The following is a 17705-nucleotide window of genomic DNA, read 5'->3' as shown; positions in this document are numbered from 1 at the left end:
TACATGGTGAGGATCTTTCTCTCTGAATTCTCTTTTATAAGGGCTCTAATCCCATTCATGAGAGTTCTGCCCTCATGTCTTAATTACCTCTCAAAGGTACCACCTCTAAGTCCATCACCTTGAAGCTTAGGATTTAAATGTATGAATTTTAGAGGGACACAAATATTCAGTCTATCTCAAGAGTAAAGCGGAGAAAATTTGTTAATAAAAGATAATGTGTTTGGTTTTGGACAAACTCTGAAGTACCTGCAAGACAGGCAAGGATGTCTGTCTTTATTTGGGTCAAGTCTTGAGTTACAAAGAAATCTAGAGATTAGTTTACATTAGACTTAGGAGTCATTGGCATATGTACGACATATGTCAGCCAGTTATAGGCATGGATGAGAGGTCCCTGAGAGATATAAAAAAATAGAGAGAAGAGATCAGTGTATGAACCCTTGAGGAGCAGCCACTCTAGGGGGACAGTAAAAGAAAGAAGAATAAATGGAGGAGTCCAAGAAATCTATTACAAAGGTATGAGGGAAACCTTGAATCTAGTGGTCTTATGGAAGCCAAGGAAGGAAAGATTTTTCTCAAAGAGGAAACTCACCAGGATAAAATATCAATAGAGGGATAAAGTAGGGATAGAACTAAAAAGAGATAATTTAATTTGAATGCTAGTTCGGTAGGGTTGTGAAGATGGTTGTCAGCTTCTTGTGGGTGGACAAGTGAGTGAGAGGTAGGCTTCTCTTTAAAAAAAAACTTAGTGGATATAATAAGAAAAACTGTGACAATGAAATAGATTTGAAGAAAAAGAAATTGTTGTTATTGTCTCTTGTTTTCTTTTGGAACAAAGATACTTGAGCATGTTTTAATACAGAGGGAATGGAAAAAGAAAGAAGAAAAGGAAGATAAAATAGATTTTGTAGTGTGGGGGAGAAGATGAGATGAGGAGTAAGGTGGAGAAGTCTATCTTGGTAAGGCAAGGGGACATTATCTACTGGGACAGGAAAGAAGATGAGGTATTCAGTGACTTTAGTAATCATAAGAAGCATAAAGAAAGTTGGTACAAGCACACACATGATTATCTCTCCTTTGTTTTTGTAGCAGCAGGCAGGTTTGAGCTAATGAGAACTTGGCCTAGTAAACAGATTTTTCAGTTTTCAAAATTATTTTCTGAAAGTCACTGAAAAAAATATAACTAAATTTTGTTAGGAACACATAGAAACGGTGATCTCCTATATGCCAGATTGTTTCATATTTCAGGAACTTTTAATTTGTCTTGATTTTTGAGAATTTTTTGAAAGCACAGACTTTCTCAATATTTTGACATAAGAGTACTATATCAGTGTGACTGGAATTAAAGTTCACTATATTTAAAATTTTCATATGTTTTCCAATAAATGATACTTGTTGCATTACATTTCACCATGTCACAAAACAAAGCATACTATCTATAAGTCATGCTTCTCATGAGAAAGAAATGTCCTAAATTTTATAGGAACAACATGTAACAAAGAAGGATTTTAATGACACAAGAAAGTCAACATAGGATTTGAACAATTCTTCAGCCAAATCAATCTTTAAAAAAAAATTCTTTGAATTCATTAGAACTCTCATAACAGAAATTCAATGATCTTCTTTCTCAGGTCTCTGATGATTTCTTCTTAAAACCCTTTTATTTGAAAGCTATTTTAATAACTTCCTTGTAACCCATTACATGTTTATCCATAATGTTTCTCAAGCTACTCACAAAGCTTTCAAAATGCCTTCTTTCATAATATTTGTTTATAACAACATAAATCCAACCAATAGATGATTTCTAACTTTCTTGGACTTTCATAAAAATGAAATGTCAGGTGAGGCCTCTGGCTTTCAACAAGAAAAAAAAAAAGTATATGGAAAGGTTAGATAGAAATATTATGTGTTTGTTGAAAAGAATGTTACTACATTAAGTGGATGTTTTCCAATAGATGGATTTAACCATTTCCTTTCCCAAATTACTTTTGCTTTTGTTTATTTTACAGCAACTTATAGCACATGGGCTTCCTGGGTGATTCATTGGTAAAGAATCTGTATGTAATACAGGAGACCTGGGTTTGATCTCTAGGTCAAGAAGAGCCCCAGGAGAAGGAAATGACAACCCACTCCAGTATTCTTTCCTGGGAAATTCCACAGACAGAGATGCCTAATGGGCTATGGTCCATGAGGTCACAAAGAGACAGACATAACCTAGCAATTGAACAAAAACAATTACAGCACATGCTTTTCAACTCCAACATTCACCATATAAACAAAAATTGATGAGCCATGAGGAAAAACAATCAATTGTATTTATTGTGAGAATATTTTAAAAGGTCTATAAATTTTAATTTAGAAACATCAAAAAAATGCAACTTTGTTAAAAAATTTGATATTGAGGAATATTCTACTATGGTAAAAACTTCTTATTTTAAGTAATAAACATTGCTATCATCTGAAATCCATCTGAAATCATACATAATATGTATAATTACATTTGGATTAATATAAAGAGTACTGATAACCCAGGTGTTCCTTCAGCAATGTTTAACATAATAATTAAATTCTAGAAAAAAAATCCAGCTGGTTATTTGACTCATAAAGATTCTCTTTTATTTATTATCATTTACTTTTTATTGAATAATGTGTTAATTTAGCATTATGAATTTAGTACGGAGTAATGTGCTGACAGGAACAAAGCAAAGGAGAAAAGGAAAGATATTCCCATTTGAATGCAGAGTTCCAAAGAATAGCAAGGAGAGATAAGAAAGCTTTCTTCAGTGATCAGTGCAAAGAAGTAGAGGAAAACAACAGAATGGGAAAGACTAGAGATCTCTTAAGAAAATTAGAGATATCAAGGGAACATTTCAGACAAAGATGGGTTCAATAAAGGACAGAAATGGTATGGACCTAGCAGAAGCAGAAGATATTTAGAAGAGGTGGCAAGAATACACAGAAGAACTATACAAAAAAGATCTTCATGAGCCAGATAATCACAATGGTGTGATCACTCACCTAGAGCCAGACATCCTGGAATGTGAAGTCAAGTGGGCCTTAGAAAGCATCACTATGAACAAAGCTAGTGGAGGTGATGGAATTCCAGTTGAGCTATTTCAAATCCTGAAAGAGGATGCTGTGAAAGTGCTGCACTCAATATGCCAGCAAATTTGGAAAACACAGCAGTGGCCAGAGGACTGGAGAAGGTCAGTTTTCATTCCAATCCCTAAGAAAGGCAATCACAAAGAATGCTCAAACTACCACACAATTGCACTCATCTCATATGCTAGTAAAGTAATGCTCAAAATTCTCCAAGCCAGGCTTCAGCAATACGTGAACCGTGAACTTCCAGATGTTCAAGCTGGTTTTAGAAAAGACAGAGGAACCAGAGGTCAAATTCCAATATCCGCTGGATCAACAAAAAAGCAAGAGAGTTCCAGAAAAAAACAAAACAAAACATATATTTCTGCTTTATTGACTACACCAAAGCCTTCGACTGTGTGGATCACAATAAACTGTGGGAAATTCTGAAACAGATGGGAATACCAGACCACCTGACCTGCCTCTTGAGAAACCTGTATGCAGGTCAGGAAGCAACAATTAGAACTGGACATGGAACAACAGACTGGTTCCAAATAGGAAAAGGAGTAGATCAAGGCTGTATATCGTCACCCTGCTTATTTAACTTATATGCAGAGTACATCATGAGAAACGCTGGGCTGGAAGAAGCACAAGCTGGAATCAAGATTGCTTGGAGAAATATCAATAACCTCAGATATGCAGATGACACCACCCTTATGGCAGAAAGTGAAGAGGAACTGAAAAGCCTCTTGGTTAAAGTGAAAGAGGAGAGTGAAAAGGTTGACTTAAAGCTTAACATTCAGAAAACTAAGATCATGGCATCTGGTCCCATCACCTTATGGGAAATAGATGGGGAGACAGTGGAAACAGTGACTAACTATTTTTTGGGGCTCCAAAATCACTGCAGATGGTGACTGAAGCCATGAAATAAAAAGACGCTTACTCCTTGGAAGGAAAGTTATGACCAACCTAGATAGCATATTAAAAAGCAGAGACATTACTTTGCCAACAAAGGTCCGTCTGATCAAGGCTATGGTTTTTCCAGTGGTCAGGTCTGGATGTGAGAGCTGGACTGTGATGAAAGCTGAGTGCCAAAAAATTGATGCTTTTGAACCGTGTTGTTGGAGAGGACTCTTGAGAGTCCCTTGGACTGCAAGGAGATCCAACCAGTCCATCCTAAAGGAGATCAGTCCTGGGTGTTCATTGGAAGGACTGATGTTGAAGCTGAAATTCCAATACTTTGGCCACCTGATGCGAAGAGTTGACTCATTGGAAAAGACCCTGATGCTGGGAGGGATTGGAGGCAAGAGGAGAAGGGTACGACAGAGGATGAGATGGCTGGATGGCATCACCGACTCGATGGGCAGGTGTTTGAGTAAACCCGGGAGTTGGTAATGGACAGGGAGGTCTGGTGTGCTGTGATTCATTGGGTTTCAAAGAGTTAGAAATGACTGAGCGACTGAACTTAACTGAACTGAATGTGCTGACAGATTTATCACATTTGCTAGACACTATTCTGAGTACTCTACAGATATTCTTTATTTAATTTTCTTTTTCAATTTTGGGAAAATTGCTTTGCAATATTGTGATGCCTTCTGCTGTGAAACAATGCAAATTTTTTATTTCATTTTCCCAACATCATTAATGGGGCAGGTAATGTATCATACAAAGTTTACAGATCAGGAAAATGAGACATAGAGGCTGAATAATTTGCTCCATTACACAACTACTAAGTAACAGAGCTGAGGTTTGGACTCAGTGTTGCTTCAGAGCTTCTGTTCTTAATCACCATGTTATAATGTGTTTGATTTGTAGAGCATCCAGTTCAGTTAAGTCAACATTTTTAAAATTAATTAATTTATTTTAATTGGAGGGTAATTACTTTACAGTATTGTAGTGTTTTTTTTTTTTTTTTGTTTTTTTTTTTTTTTTTGCCATACTTTCACATGAATCAGCTATGGGTGTACATGTACTCCCCATCCTGAACCTCCCTCCCAACTCCCTCCCATCCCATTCCTCAGGGTCATCCCAGTACACTGGCCCTGAGCACCCTGTCTCATGCATTGAACCATGACTGGCGATCGAATTCATATATGATAATATACATATTTCAGCATTTATTGCTTATAGACTTTTGGATAACAGCCATTCTGACTGACGTGTAATGGTACCTCATTGTGGTTTTGATTTGCATTTCTCTGTAATGAGTAATGTTGAGCATCTTTACATGTGTTTGTTAGCCATCTGTATGTCTTCTTTGGAAAAATGTCTGTTTAGTTCTCTGGCCCATTTTTTGATTGGGTTGTTTATTTTCCTGGAATTGAGCTACAGGAACTGCTTATATATTTTAGAGATTAATTCTTTGTCAGTTGCTTCATTTCCTATTATTTTCTTTCATTCTGAAGGCCATCTTTTCACCTTGCTTATAGTTTCCTTCATTGTGCAAAAGCTTTTAAGTTTAATTAGGTACCATTTATATATTTTTATTTTATTTCCAGTACTCTGGGAGGTGGGTCATAGAGGATCCTGCTGTGAATTATGTCAGAGAGTGTTTTGCTTATGTTTTCCTCTAGGAGTTTTATAGTTTCTGGTCTTACATTTAGTTCTTTCATCCATTTTGAGTTTATTTTATTTTATTTTTGTATGGTGTTAGAAAGTGTTCTAGTTTCATTCTTTTACAAGTGGTTGACCAGTTTGCCCAGCATCACTTGTTAAAGAGATTGCCTTTTCTCCCATTGCATATTCTTGCATCCTTTGTCAAAGATAAGTCATCCATATGTCTGTGGATTGAACTCTGGTCTCTCTATTTTTTTCCATTGATCTATATTTCTGCCTTTGTGCTAGTACCATATTGTCTTGATGACTATAGCTTTGTAGCATAGTCTGAAGTCAGGCAGGTTGATTCCTCCAATTCCATTCTTCTTTCTCAAGATTGCTTTGGCTATTTGAGGTTTCTTGTATTTCCATACAAATTGTGAAATTATTTGTTCTAGTTCTCTGAAAAATACCATTGGAAGCTTGATAGGGATTGTATTGAATCTATAGGTTGCTTTGAGTAGTATATTCATTTTAACTATATTTATTCCTCTAATCCACGGACATGGTATATTTCTCCATCTATTTGCATCATCTTTGGTTTCTTTCATCAGTGTTTTATAGTTTTCTATATATAGGTATTTTTCTTTTTTAGGTGGATCTATTCCTGAGTATTTTATTATTTTCGTTGCAATGGTGAATGGAATTGTTCCCTTAATTTCTCTGTTTCCTCATTGTTAGTGTATAGGAATGCAAGGGATTTCTGTGTGTTAATTTTATATCCTGAATCTTTACTATATACATTGATTAGCTCTGGTAATTTTCTGGTGGTGTCTTTAGGGTTTTCTATGTAGAGGATAAGGCTTCCCTGGTAGCTCAGTCAGTAAAGAATCTGACTACAGTGCAGGAGACCCAGTTTCAATTCCAGGGTTGGAAGATCCCCTGGAGAAGGAAATGACGACCCACTCCAGTAACCTTTCCTGGAAAATCTCTTGGACAGAGGACCCTGGTGGGCCACAGTCCATGGGTTTACAAAGAGTCAGGCATGACTAAGTGACTAACACTTACTTACTTATGTAGAAGATCATGTTATCTGCAAACAGTGAGAGTTTTACTTCTTCTTTTCTACTCTGGATTCCTTTTATTTCTTTTTCTGCTCTGATTGCTGTGGTTAAAACTTCCAAAACTATGGTGAATAGTAGTGATGAGAGTGGGTGCCCTTGTATTGTTCTTGACTTCAGGGGAAATGCTTTCAAATTTTCACTTTGGAGGATAAGGTGTGCTGTGGGTTTATCATATAACATTTTTATTATGTTGAGGTCTGTTCCTTCTATGCTGCTTTCTGGAGGGTTTTTATCAAAAGAGATTTTGAATTTTGTCAAAGGCTTTATTTGCATCTACCGAGATAGTCATATGCTTTTAACTTTCAATTAGTTAATGTGGTGTATTACACTGATTGACTTGCAGATATTGAAAAATCTTTGCATCCCTGGGATAAAGCCCACTTGGACATGATGCATGATATTTTAAATATGTTGTTGGATTCTGTTTGCTAGAGTTTTGTTAAGGATATTTCATCTATGTTCATCAGTGATATTGGCCTGTAGTTTTCTTTATTTGTGGCATCTTTGTCTGGTTTTGGTATCAGGGTGATGGTGGCCTCATAGAATGAGTTAGGATCTTAACCTTTCTGTGCAATTTTCTGGAAGACTTTGTGTAGGATAGGTATTAGCTCTTCTCAAAATTTTTGGTAGAATACACCTGTGAAGCCACCTGGTCCTTGGCTTTGGCTTGTTGGAAGGTTTTTAATTACAGTTTAGATTTATGTGATTGTGATGTGTCTGTTAAATTTTCTATTTCTTCCTGGTTCAGTTTAGAAGGTTATACTTCTCTAAAAGTTTGTCCATTTCTTCCAAGTTGTCCATTTTATTGACATATAGTTGCTGATAGTAGTCTCTTATGATCCTTTGTATTTCTGTGTTGTCTGTTGCACTTTCTCCATTTTCATTTCTAATTTTGTTGATTTGATTCTTCTCCCATTTTTTTCTTAATGAGTCTGACTAATGGTTTTTCTATTTTTTCTCATGGTAATTAATTATTTTGATAGAAGCTAAACCAATTACACTTAATTACTTACAATCTTGAGTTTAAAAATATTGATGCAAAAACTCTGTAGCTATGTAAATGCACTAATATGATTTTTTTGCCTTTTTTTTTTTCATTTATTTTTATTACTTGGAGGCTAATTACTTTACAATGTTGTAGTGGTTTTTGCCATACATTAACACGAATCAGCCATGGATTTGCATATGTTCCCCATCCTGATCCCCCCTCCAGCCTCCCTCCCCATCACATCCTTCTGGGTCTTCCCGGTGCACCAGCCCTGAGCACTTGTCTCTTGCATCCAACCTGGGCTGGTGGTGTGTGTCACCCTTTATAGTATACTTATTTCAATGCTATTCTCTCAGAACATCCCACCCTTGCCTTCTCCCACAGAGTCCCAAGTCTGTTCTGTACATCTGTGTCTCTTTTTCTGTTTTGCATATTGGGTTATTGTTACCATCTTTTTAAATTCCATATATATGCATTAGTATACTGTATTGGTATTTAATTTTCTGGCTTACTTCACTCTGTATGATGGGCTCCAGTTTCATCCATCTCATTAGAACTGATTCAAATGCATTCTTTTTAATGGCTGAATAATATTCCATGGTGTATAGGTACCATAGCATCCTTATCCATTCGTCTGCTGATGGGCATCTAGGTTGCTTCCATGTCCTGGCAATTATAAACAGTGCTGTGATGAACATTGGGGTGCACGTGTCTCTTTCAGATCTAGTTTCCTCGGTGTGTATGCCCAGGAGTCGTATTGCTGGGTCATATGGCAGGTTTTTCTATTTAATTATTTTCTCAAAGAACCAGCTTTAGTTTTGATGGTTTTTGCTCTAGTTGCCTTTGTTTCTTTTTTTTTTTCATTTATTTCCTCCCTAATTTTTATGATTTCTCTCCTTGTACTAACTCTGGGATTCTTCATTTCTTCTTTTTCTATTTGCTTTAGGTGTAGAGTTAGGTTATTTATTTGATTTTCCCTTGTTTCTTAGGTAAGCTTATATTGCTATGAACCTCCCCCTTTCAGTTCAGTTCAATACAATTACTCAGTCATGTCCGACGCCTTGTGACCCCATGAACCACAGCATGCCAGGCCTCCCTGTCCATCACCAATTCCCGGAGTTTATTCATACTCATGTCCATTGAGTCGGTGACGCCATCCAGCCATCTCATCCTCTGTCATCCGCTTCTCCACCTGCCTCCAATCCCTTCCAGCATAAGGGTCTTTTCCAATGAGTCAACTCTTCTCATGAGGTGGCCAAAGTATTGGAGTTTCAACTTCAGCATCAGTCCTTCCAATAAACGCCCAGGACTGATCTCCTTTAGGAGGGACTGGTTGGATTTCCTTGCAGTCCAAGGGACTCTTAAGAGTCGTCTCCAACACCATAGTTCAAAAGCATCAATTATTCAGCACTCAGCTTTCTTCACATCCAACTCTCACATCCATACATGATCAATGGAAAAACCATAGCCTTGACTAGACGGACCTTTGTTGGCAAAATAATGTCTCTGCTTTTTACTATGCTATCCATGTTGGTAATAACTTTCCTTCCAAGGAGTAAGCGTCTTTTTTTTTTTTTTTTCCACTTATTTTTATTAGTTGGAGGCTAATTACTTTACAATATTGTAGTGGGTTTTGCCATACATTGACATGTATCAGCTATGGATTAACATGTGTTCCCCATCCTGAACCCCCCTCCCACATCCCTCCCCATCCCTTCCCTCTGGGTCATCCCAGTGCACCAGACCCGAGCACTTGTCTCATGCATCCAGCATAATTTCATGGCTGCAATCAACATCTGCAGTGATTTTTGGTGCCCCAAAAAATAAAGTCTGACACTCTTCCCACTGTTTCCCCATCTATTTGCCATGAGGTGATGGGACCAGATGCCATGATCTTAGTTTTCTGAATGTTGAGCTTTAAGTCAACTTTTCCACTCTCCTCTTTCACTTTCATCAAGAGGCTTTTTAGTTCCTCTTCGATTTCTGCCATAAGGGTGGTGTCATCTGCATATCTGAGGTTATTGATATTTCTCCCTGCAATCTTGATTCCAGCTTGTGCTTCTTCCAGCCCAGCATTTCTCATGATGTACTCTGCATATAAGTTAAATAAGCAGGGTGACAGTATACAGCCTTGACCTATTTCTTTTCCTATTTGGAACCAGTCTGTTTTTCCATGACCGTTTCTAACTGTTGTTTCCTGACCTGCATACAGGTTTCTCAAGAGGCAGGTCAGGTGGTCTGGTATTCCCATCTGTTTCAAAATTTCCCTCAGTTTATTGTGATCCGCACAGTCGATGGCTTTGGTGTAGTCAATAAAGCAGAAATAGATTTTTTTTTCTGGAACTCTCTTGCTTTTCTGATGATCCAGTGGATGTTAACAACTTGATCACTGGTTCCTCTGCCTTTTCTAAAACCAGCTTGAATATCTGGAAGTGCACGGTTCACATATTGCTGAAGCCTGGCTTGGAGAATTTTGAGCATTACTTTATTAGCATGTGAGATGAGTGTAATCATGTGGTAGTTTGAGCATTCTTTGGCATTGCCTTTTGTAGGGATTGGAATGAAAACTGACCTTTTCCAGTCCTGTGGCCACTGCTGAGTTATCCAAATTTGCTGGCATATTGAGTGCAGCACTTTCACAGCATCCTCTTTCAGGATTTGAAATAGCTCAACTGGATTTCCATCACCTCCACTAGCTTTGTTCATAGTGATGCTTTCTAAGGCCCACTTGACTTCTCACTCCAGGATGTCTGGCTCTAGGTGAGTGATCACACCACCATGATTATTTGGCTCATGAAGATCTTTTTTGTATAGTTCTTCTGTGTATTCTTGCCACCTCTTCTTAATATCTTCTGCTTCTGTCCCTACCATTTCTGTCCTTTATTGAGCCCATCTTTGCATGAAATATTCCCTTGGTATCTCTAATTTTCTTTTTTTTTTTTTAATTCATTTTTATTAGTTAAAGGCTAATTACTTTACAATATTGTAGTGGTTTTTGCCATGCATAGACATGAATCAGCCATGGATTTACATGTGTTCCCTATCCTGATCCCCTCTCCCACATCCCTCCCTATCCTATCCCTCTCGGTATTCCCAGTGCACCAGCCCTGAGCTCTTATCTCATGCATCCAACCTGGAAGATATCTCTTGTCTTTCCCATTCTGTTGTTTTCCTCTATTTATTTGCATTGATCGCTGAGGAAGGCTTTCTTATCTCTCCTTGCTATTCTTTGGAACTCTGCATTCAAATGGGCATATCTTTCCTTTTCTCCTTTGCTTTTCACTTCTCTTCTTTTCACAGCTATTTGAAAGGCCTCCTCAGACAACCATTTTGCCTTTTTGCATTTCTTTTCCATGGGGATGATCTTGCTCCCTGTCTCCTGTACAATGTCATAGACCTCCGCCCATAGTTCATCAAGCACTCTGTCTATTAGATCTAGTCCCTTAAATCTATTTTTCACTTTCACTGTATAGTCATAAAGGATTTGATTTAGGTCATATCTGAATGGTCTAGTGGTTTTCCCTACTTTTTTCAATTTAAGTCTGAATTTGACAATAAGGAGTTCATGTTCTGAGCCACAGTCAGCTCCTGGTCTTTTTTTTTTTTTTTTTTTTTCTGACTGTATAGAGCTTCTCCATCTTTGGCTGCAAAAAATATAATCAATCTGATTTTGGTGTTGACCATCTGGTGATGTCCATGTGTAGAGTTTACCCCTACCCCCTTTTTCTCTACAGTTAGTGTCAGCCTTTCTTGATCTGTTACCACGCCTTCTTTAAAACTTCTTGCCATCACTTGCTTCTAGGATGTTGCTCTCTTGTTCTTAAATTTCTCAGTCTGGTGTATTCTTGATGTCTGCTAGCCTCTTTTCTTTCTTCCGCTGTTTAATTCTGGATGCCCTTCAAGGTTTAACCTTTGATCTTTTAATACTTCAGAGATTTTATCTCTCAAAAAGGTTTAAACTACCACCTGACAACCGAAATCTAAACTTTTGCTTTGATTGTTGACTTTTGTTCCAAATAGCTGGCCCAAACTTTGTAGCTCTTTAACATGGCATATTTATTTGCATCGCAATACTTTGTGCCTAGAACGATTTTTGTACCTTTTCTTAATCAAGTCTGTATTTTAAAAGATGATGATCATCTCTAAGGTAGAGATAGTTTTCCACTTATTTTGCATCTTCCTAAATCTTCTAATAAAGTGCTCTGAATATAATGAGTATTTAATACTAGTTTTGAAAAGAAGTTAAATTGTTTGAGTCAGTTTCACTTTATTTCTGACTTTCAACTACTTGCTTAGCAATAGCAATATAAAAATGGATGACATCATTTTTCCTGAAACTCATAGTTTTGAGAATGGTGAGATAGATATGTAAGCAAGCCCAATCAACTTGTTAAGAGGCATAATAGAAGTAAAAGTTTCATAGGTAGCTCAGGGAAAGTAGTGAATGACTATGAGGAAGTGGTTGATACGCAAATACTTTCAGATATTTCAGTAGCTAAAGAAAGTAAAATATTCATTTGTTAGGTAGTAGAATGGTAAAGAAATCCAGACAAAAGGCCTGGATAATAGATTTCTGAATAATTGAGAGCTGCCTGTAATATATTTTTGACATGAAGTAGTGCTGGAGACTAATAGAAAAGTTCCCCCTCTCAAAGACAACTTGAAATGTATTATGGTCTTTGGGAGATGATTTTTTTTTTTCCCTTGTAAATGTATTTTAGCTGAGACTCATTGAGCATGATAAACTGAAGTGAAAATTTTAAATGGATGATAGAAATTAACTTTTTCACTAATTTTTATTCTAAGGAGTTCATCTGAGTATATAAAAAATATAAATAATCATTTTGTGCCAGAAGTCAGATTTTCTAATATTAAAGTCTAATGTAAACCTCTTCGCAAATACAATACTCTTTAAGTTTTAGGAAAATGAACTAAAATCTGACTCCCATAACCACAGCACACCTCGAAGTTTTAACTTAAATGGAAATGTGAGGCTTACTGAAATCTTGCACATTTTTGTTCTTGTTTCAATTGGCAAATTATATATATATATATATATATATATATATATATATATATATATATATATATATATAATATGGGTATGTTTATCATTTTTAGTAAATCTTATATAAATGCACAAGAAGGAGATTGTAACTATGAAACTAAAGCTGGGCTTGTTGCTTTAAAAGCAAAAAGACTTTTTTATTATTTATTTTTGCCTGAAAAAATATTTTAAAGATGTTAGGTTGCTGAGCTTAAAAATGACAGCTCTGGCTTTAGACATTTAATTGCTGCTTGGGGATAATTACTTGTGCAAATAAAATTTCTGTGCCAATCTGCAAGTCTTGGCTGCCATCTGTTGGCTCTCTAAGAAATCTGTAAACTGCCTTCTAATGATAATGGTAAAATGAACCTTCAAGAGAATTGAATGGAATTCTAGGAGTTATCCAGGGCACTACCTAGAGTCTCCTTTCAAATCACATACATGTTTAAGTTATTAAAAAGAAGAACTACCACAAGCACTGTTTTATGTGTGTAGGGAATTTCTGCATATTCAGAATGTTGTTGATGGTCCTGGCACCCATTTTAAAGCAAGAAAAAGTTCTGGTACATAAACAAGAGAAACAATCAGAATATATTATTTTTTCAAAAATTTGATTGCTCCAAAATACATACACATAATCTCTGAACATATGTGTACAAACTAACCATTCATACTAGCAGACAATTCATACTTTAAAAAAATATCTTTTGTTTCAGGAGTGAGAATAAAATAAAGGAAAGCAACAGTCCTTTTGTACTTGGCATATTAAGTGAAGGGTATGATTGCTCTCCACAAATTGGTCTTTGTGCTCATTTCCTTCTCTTATACTCTGCTTGCTTGTATTTTTACCATGAACAAGATAAGAAAATTGGCTTTGTGTGTTATGGGGATACTGAATATGCTCCAGAGAAAATGAAAGGTCAGAGAGCCAGCAGCAAGGTGCATTTCTGGTGGCCTCATCATTCCCTCCTGGAGTTATGTATTTGAAGCACAAACAAGATCCCCTTACCCCAGTTTTGCTATTCCTCCCCCAGCTCACCTCTTTTCAACACTGTGATTTATAATTAAAGACATGCTTTGCCTTTCTAGTCCCTTGCCTTTTCTGAAACTTCCCTCTCAACAAGTAAATTGCTTAAGTAAAAGTTTTTCCTATCAACATCTCTCTCAGGAATAAAAATACTACAGAAACCCTATATAAATTGGAAAATCTGAACTACTTCCAATAAATGTGTAAATGTAATTAGAAAAATGCACGATCTTCCACATCATTATCCCTGTTTTAAAGCCACTGAGTAAAATGAAACTGTCTGTGGGCAAATGGCTTTCAGAGCAGACATACTGTCCCTCCTACTGTATTGTTATATGGATCGTTCACATAATAGCTTAGAAAATATTCTAGTAATTCACAGCTGTAAACTCTCCCTATGTTTGTGCTGTGATTGTACTAAAAAATGTGATGATAAAATAGTCACGTGCAGGTAAACCAATTGGTAGACAAAATGTTTGTTTGGAATTGGACTATCATGTTTTATTTTTATTCCTATTTTACCCTTAAAGGAAGAAAGAGAGAGAGAAAAAAAAAGTGATGTTCTGTATACTTGAATGACAACAACTGTTTCTATACTGCAAGATATATAAGCTAAATAATTTTATCCCATAAACCAGTATTTCCTTCATATATATATATATATATTTCCTTCATATATATATATGCCTTTATTTTTACATATAATGGGACTTTCCTAGTGGCTCAGCTGGTAAAGAATACGCCTGCAATGTGGTAGATCTGGGTTCAATTCCTGGGTTGGGAAGATCCCCTGGAGAAGGGAACGGCTGCCCACTCCAACATTCTGACCTGGAGAATTCCATGGACTGTATATTCTATGGTTTTACAAAGAGTCGGATACAACTGAGCCACTTTTTCACTTTCACTTTTATCCCATAAGCCAGCATTTCCTTCACACACACACACACACACACACACACACATGTTTTTATTTTTTTATATATAACAGTTTCCATAGATAAGCAGAAGTGAGATATACAAAGGAAGAAAAGATGAATAACTGGGAGAGCCCAAAACAGCAGTAATTTTGTGGTTACAAGGGAAATATGAAAATATCAAAATGGGTGATTAGAAATCTTTGAATAAGAGTGGGTTAAAAGTCATGATGTTTTAAAACTATGAATTTTAGTAATATGTTTGAATAACTTTCTGAGACAGAAACTTGGGGGAAAAATGAAGTCTTACTTATCCTTAGAATATTTTAATTAGTGTCTGATGATAGAACTGCAGAGAATGGCTAAGAATTCTACTGGACTAATGATGAAATGTGCTAGGCAAATGACTCAACTTAATCTCAGTTAGACTCATTAGTATTACACTGTGTACTATATCCACAACCTGGAAGACAACCAGAAATCCCAAAGTCATTTGTTCAAAAGATTTATAACTATGTGAGACAATAGGAACAGTAAGAAATATTTTTTTTCTGTAAAGAGGATAAAACATCTATGATAAAAATAATTTTAATGTGCTATTTTGCTTAAAAGAATAATAGACTTTATAAGATTCAGAAGCAAAATACATATATAATCATATCTTCATCAATAATTCCAAGTGCTTCATTGAAAATTCAAGAAAATACTTCCTGAACCAAAAAAAGGTCTTTTTTGTTTTTGACATTTTATTGTCTGATATAATATTCAAGTAAAGGAAGTTATTATACTATTTCAGAAAATAAAATAATGGATACTCTGTTTTTTTTTTTTTTTTGGATACTCTGTTTTAACTCATTAAATTAAAACCATAATTCTGAAAATTTCCTTAGCTCTATCCCTGGGCATTTCTTTTGTGTATTTATTTATACTTTCACAGGTTTATTGAGATTAGGCTATATGTAAAACATACGTGTATGTAAACACATGCAAAACTGCACCCATGTGGACATATACTCCTTTAGAGACCAATGAAAATCTATATAAAAATGAATCATTTATTGGGATATTTGCAAAATAACTTCTGTCAGCTAAATAATTTTAGTTACAGAAATAATACGTTTCTTTTAAAATAAGTCAAACAACAAATTCATGAAATAAGAAATATGCAAAGTAACCTGTCATTTACCAGTCAGATCTCTCTGTCTCCCCTTTCTCTCACACACACATGAATCAGATTTGAGATGTGTATTTGTGTGTATGTGTGTGAGAGAGACAAAGAGAGGGAGTATTTGTTTTGCTACTTGAAGTTTGGCTATTTTCACTTAGTACTTTACCTTGGTTATCTTACTATTTTATTACATATAGATCTACTTAATTATTTCTTAAATTTGTATACTATACAAAAGTATAGAAAGACCATAAAATATTTCAGTTCAGTTGCTCAGTCGTGTCTGACTCTTTGTGACCCCATGAACCGCAGCACTCCAGGCCTCCCTGTCCATCACAAACTGCCGGAGTCCACCCAAACCCATGTCCATTGAGTCGGTGATGCCATTCAACCAACTCATGCTCTGTCATCCCCTTCTCCTCCTGCCCTCAGTCTTTCACAGCATCAGGGTCTTTTCCAATGAGTCAGCTCTTCGCATGAGGTGGCCAAATTATTGGAGTTTCAGCTTCAGCATCAGACCTTCCAATGAACACCCAGGACTGATCTCTTTTAGGATGGACTGGTTGGATCTCCTTGCAGTCCAAGGGACTCTCAAGAGTTTTCTCCAACACCACAGTTCAAAAGCATCAATTCTTCGGTGCTCAGGTTTCTTTGTAGTCCAACTCTCACATCCATACATGACCACTGGAAAAACCATAGCCTTGACTAGATGGACCTCTGTTGACAAAGTAATGTCTCTGCTTTTCGATATGCTATCTAGGTTGGTCATAACTTTCGTTCCAAGGAGTAAGCGTCTTTTAATTTCATGGCTGCAGTCACCATCTGCAGTGATTTTGGAGCCCAGAAAAATAAAGTCAGCCACTGTTTCCACTGTTTCCCCATCTATTTGCCATGAAGTGATGGGACCGGATGCCTTGATCTTAGTTTTCTAAATGTTGAGCTTTAAGCCAATTTTTTAACTCTGCTCTTTCACTGTTCATTGATATGCACTCAGATTGTTCCCACTCTATCACTATTACAAATAGTGCAAAAAATGCACAAATCTGTATGTATATATAACTGTGCACATGTGTAGACTTTTCTGTGGAACAGATTCATATAAGTACACTGCTGGACCAAAAGGCAGGCACAAAAAATTGAAAATAATTTTTCCATAGGACCTAGTCTAATATTAGCATATGCAAACAAAAATTAGCCATGGTGACAAAATGTGTAAAAGATTATTCTTACTTTGTTTGGCTAGTCCTGGGAACCAGAAACTTGTCTGTAATAGAAAGGTTAATCCAGCCTAGGACTCTGTATCCACCAAAATAATGCAATTTTTTTTTTAAAGAAAATAATGGTTTTGTTGAGTTTGACTGTTTATATGAATACAATATAGTCTTTCTTTATCTCTATCAGTAATACTTATGTGGGTTTTTGTTCTTTTGAAGACAAAAGAGTTGTTAAATTGAGTTTGACTGTCCCTGTGCATATTATATAGTTCTCCACACTAAGTATTTTTTAATTAATTTATTTTAATTGGATAATAATTACAATACTGTGATGGTTTTGCATACATCAACATGAATTGGCCACAGGTATACATGTGTTTCCACCCAGATCCTGAACTCCTTCCCCCCACTTAGCTCCCTCCTCACCTGATCCCTTCAGGTTGTCGCAGAGCTTTGAGCACACTGCATTATACATCAAACTCCCACTGGTTATCTGTTTTACATATGGTAATGTATATGTTTAAATGTTATTCTCTGAAATCATCCCACCCTCTCCTTCTCCCACTGAGTCCAAAAGTCTATTCTTTATGAGAGATGATAAAGAATCTGC

The sequence above is a fragment of the Dama dama genome, chromosome X, assembly GCF_033118175.1.
Source record: "Dama dama isolate Ldn47 chromosome X, ASM3311817v1, whole genome shotgun sequence".
Taxonomy (NCBI): domain Eukaryota; kingdom Metazoa; phylum Chordata; class Mammalia; order Artiodactyla; family Cervidae; genus Dama; species Dama dama.
Note: the sequence above shows the minus strand (reverse complement) of the source record.